The sequence below is a fragment of the Echinops telfairi genome, unplaced genomic scaffold (genome assembly GCF_000313985.2).
Source record: "Echinops telfairi isolate 266 unplaced genomic scaffold, ASM31398v2 ScPeMD7_7457;HRSCAF=8495, whole genome shotgun sequence".
In the NCBI taxonomy this organism is placed as follows: domain Eukaryota; kingdom Metazoa; phylum Chordata; class Mammalia; order Afrosoricida; family Tenrecidae; genus Echinops; species Echinops telfairi.
The window spans coordinates 12,115,406-12,120,026 of NW_022111357.1; the positions used below are offsets into that span (position 1 = coordinate 12,115,406).

At 47.1% G+C, this 4,621-nt stretch overlaps 2 pseudogenes; one reads left to right on the forward strand and one right to left on the reverse strand.

The window, feature by feature from the left end:
* Positions 1 to 2,700, reverse strand: part of LOC101664447 — a 10,902-nt pseudogene extending 8,202 nt beyond the window's left edge.
* A 589-nt stretch (positions 2,701 to 3,289) lies between these two features.
* The window catches only part of LOC101637958, a 16,896-nt pseudogene continuing 15,564 nt past the window's right edge, over positions 3,290 to 4,621 (forward strand).

Below are 4,621 nucleotides of genomic sequence, written 5' to 3' on the forward strand. Positions count from 1 at the left end.
TTGTTATCTGCTATCAGGGGGTTTGCATGCCTCCCAGGATAGTAATTGCCTGCTTTATTGTATGAGACACCAGAATGATCAAACCTGTTCAAGGATGAATTGTACTGCCCCTCTCTGTGATGCATGATGCTGTGATGTATCCCCCTAAAGTAATATGATGCGTGGTTAGCAATAACTAAGGAGGCTCCCTGGTTCTCGGGGAGGTGGCTGGCAGAGGGTGGCTGTCTAAGAGGTGGCTAAGGAGGACGAGGCAGCTGCGCCTACTCTGATGGCTAAGCCCCCTCCACAAGGACCATTAAGTGGGGCTGAGGTGAAAAATGCTAACATGAATTGCGTCTGACTTCATTACTTGACTCCATCTTTTAACTCTCATGCTCTTTATGACCTTACTATAACCTCTACTTATTATCGCTGTGCAATTGTGCCTACCAAACCTGTGATGTTGTGTGGGGTCCCCTCTCCCCTTTAACCCCACACCTCTTCAGTCTTCCTTATTCACTGTCCAGCTTTCATGTGCACATGAGGTGGTTAAAAGACCGTGGCTGGGGTCAGACACACCTGAGCCTCAGAGTGACTGGAATCTTTGCACTTCCCTCTCTCCAGAGGTTATCCACAGCAGCTGTACCCAACTGCAGTACGTCGTTTGGTGTCTTGACTACTGCTTCCATGAGCCTTTGATTGTGGATCCTTATAAGATGAACTCATGGACAACTTCAATCATTCATCTGTTTATCGCGATGTTGTCTACTGATCCTTTTGTGAGGATTTCTGGTTTTCTTTACAGTGAGTTGGAGTCCATACTGAGGTCTATGGTCTTCATCAAGCCCCCTCCCTTTTAACATGCAAGGTTGTGGCGTCTGCATATCAAAGGTTGCTAGCCTTCCTCCAGATTCTTCTTCCTAGAGCCCAGCTTCTCAGACGAATGTGTCGGCACAAAGATCGAGTGAGGATGACGAAAGGCTACCACCCCATGCACCCCTTTCCCACTTTTAAACCACACAGTATACCCCCTTGTTTAGTCTATGTACAGGTTCTGCATGAGCACAATCAAGTATTCTGTAATTACCATTCTTTGCGATATTATCCATAGTTTGTTATGATCCACAATCAAATGCCTTTGCATTCAGCCAAATCCATCTGATGTCAGTAATGATACCCCTTGTTCCACCTCCTCTTCTAAATCTGGTTGAATTCCTGAAAGCTCCCTATCATATGATGGTAGGGAGTGGAACCAGTTTCTATAGGGCTTTATAGAATATTAGGGAGGAGGGGACACTGGCTTTTAATCTGCATGACATGAGGAGGGGGAGGTAGCCGAGAACATTGATGGGTTTTGATTAGAGATGTAACAAAAACTTCCCTCAAAGGCATCAAGAAACTTATATCAATCCTTCTAGTACTAGAAAATGTCTCTGGGAGTGTTAAGCTTTTAGACAAAAATTATTTTTCTTCTAGAAAATAAGATTTAAATGATATAGGATTAATTAAATAATACCTTATATTATAAGGTTTCTGTTAGGCTGCACCAAGGTCTGGCCTGATGTCTTTTTGTTTGTTTGAATATAAAAATTATTTAAGTCAAAGTGTGCAACAAATAAAACATACAGAAAGCATATTTTCTCATCACATCTGTTGCTTTACCAAATAATATCTCTGAAAACATGTTCCTTCAGCCATTATAGAGTTATTAAAATACAAAAGAAATTAAATCTGTAAGAAAGCCTGGTAGACCAGATGCGGTTGCCAGGACTTACATGTTGGTTACGACTCAGTACATTCCACGCCATCCATCTCCACTGCCACCGCCACCACCCCACGCAGTAACCACCCATGCCTTCAGGCGTGCCGTATCCTCCACTGTAATTGTTCCCCATTCCCATTATCCCAACAAATCCATATCCTCCCTGATTATCCATCCCATCTCTGCCGTAGCCTCCCATTCCAGAGCCACCTCCAGGAGTAGAATCCAAGAAGAGTTCAACGTATCGATGCTGCATGTTATCTTCATCTTTAGACAGGGCAGTTACTGCATCTTCACGAGTCACAAACGTCTGCTTCTCCTGTTGTTCTGCCATCAGCTCCAATATCAATATGAACTCGGATTGGGTTTAGTGGTGAGAAGAAATCAATGTTATTTTTCAGTTGCGCACAAAGGCTACCCTCACTTACACAATGACCATTATGAACACCTGAACTTGCATCACCAGCTCCACCATAACCATGGCCTCCCATACCTCTTCCATAGCTCATTGTCATCAAAGCCATCATTTCCAAAGCCAGAATTAGTATAGCCACCACAGTCATCAAACCTCCATAACTTCCACGCCCAGCACCGTCATAAGCCCCTCTTCCTCCGATTGGTGTATCAATGGGCCCAGTTGCTATCCCAGCAATCTTCTTGGTGGGTCATAAAATCCTTTGATTTCACTCCCGCTATCTCGGAAGATCTCAATATACCTGTGCCCTAGTCTTTCCTTGTGTTTCCCCAGAGCACTGTCTGCTACATCCTTTAAAGCAACTTGCAGGAAGGCCTCCCTGTGTTGCCCCCATGGCAGTCCATCGTCAGTGCTAGCCCATTAGGCCCGAGTTCCAACCCTTGCAAGAACGGAACTATTTCCTCTTTGTCGCAAACAAGTGGCAGCCACGAAGCTGTCCTGTCTCATCACAAGCATCACCATTATGGTTCATTACCCAATTCATCTCAATTCCGTGTAATTTAAATGCTCCTTTTACTTCAGAAACTCTGTCGGAAGACAACAGCAGTTCCAGGACCCACAGGGTGCAGTCGTAAGAAGGGAGCCATCCCTTGCCTCAAGTAGTGCTCCCCACAACAGCCCTTCCAACCTTCTAAAAGGAGGTAACCGCTAAGGCCTGTGTGTGTGTGTGTGTGTGTGTGTGAATCAGAATGTAAACCGCCAGCCCTCTGGAATGAGCCCCACCCACCTCATGGGTCCTGCTGCTAAATTAAGGTGACTTCCCACATGTGTCCATTCGGTAAAGGGCCTCAAGCCACGGATTCTCACGTCTCTTTTACCACTTGCATGGCCAAGAATAATAGGGTGCAGTCCTTGGTTAGTGAAGGGCTCTTGCTCAGGAGGCAAGACATACCCACATTGCCTGGAGCGTGGCGGGCAGGCAAAATTAAACCAAACCCACTGCCTCTCATAAAGACCCTGTAGTGCAGTGTGGAGCTGCTCTATAGGGCTTCCTAGGCTGGAAAGATCATCCTGCTTGTAAAATGGAAGGAAGGCAAAACAGAGGGCGGCCCTTGATGAGACGGGCTGCAACGATGGTTGCAAACTTAACCATGGTGAGGACGGTGTGGGACCAGGTGGTGTTTCCTTCTGCTGGGCACAGGCTAGCCTGCGTCGGGAGCGGCTCCACGGCACTTAAGGACAAATCTTTATGGAAGCAGACTCCCACATCACCCTCCCGAGGACAGGAGGGAAGCAGCAGGCAGGGTACAGCCAAGTGCTTTATCCACTGTGCCATCAAGGGCTCCTTCATGAGGCAGCAAAACCCAAATGCACTGTCATGGAGAAGCTTCTGACCCACAGTGTAGAGCAGAACAGGCCGGAGTAGACCTGTCCCACAATGTTTCCTAGGCTGTAACTGTCTACAGGAGCCGACTACCCCACCTTTCTCCAGGGAAGCCACTTGTGGGTGTGAACTTGGGACATTTTGGTTAGCAGCCCCATGCTTAGCCTACTGCACCATCAACACTCATTCATGGGAGCGGGACCCCTTAAAAATAAAGGCTTGAATCCTCTGCTGAAAACGGGCTGCATACTGGTACCCATCTGTTAGGACCAGCTTACTCTCTGCTGGAATATTCTTCTGGAGGTGCTATTCTGAGCAAAGTGGAGGAAGCCAAGGTGCCCTGGTGGCAGCGTTGGGCTGTTAACTGTGACGTCTGAGGTTCAAATCTACCAGCAGCTCTGCTGGAGAGAGATAAGGCTGTCTGCTCCCTTCAAGATTGACAAATCCTTGGAAATCCTATATGGGGCCATTATAAATGGGAACCAACCAGATGACAGTGGGTTGAGTTTGAGTGTGTGTGTGTGTGTGTGTGTGTGTGTCCAGGAGGCACACTGAAAGGTTGCCTTCCGGTTCACCCTGGCCTAGAGGGAGAAGCAGATTTTTGTCATATGGAAACAGAAATACCATGGACTTCGTGTGGTTGTTTTGTGTGACATAATTCATGAAAAAGAAAGCACCCCACTAACCAGAGTCCTATAAATACAAGGTTCTGTTAAGAAGAAAGGTGTGACTGGCGAGGACAGTGACAGCAGGAGAGATGGGATTCCATCACACATCTTGTAAAGATGAGGAGTCTTGCTTATGGATACTATTAACAGTACGTATGAGCATTTGTGGGGGGAAAAGGAACCAGCCCTGTACTTTACTAATGAGGTTTGCATAGGCTGAAGATGTATCGTCATGGCTCCGTCACAAGATAAAGTGTGACAGCTCATCAGTGGTTAAATGCATCAAGTCAGCATTCGTTTTACGCCCGAACCTGGCGCGTCCGGATCCAAAACCAAAGGCAGCGGATGACGCTGGGAGAAACTCAGCCTCCCGCTCTGGAAGCCACCTTCCCGAGAAAGCGCCAGGGGCGGGC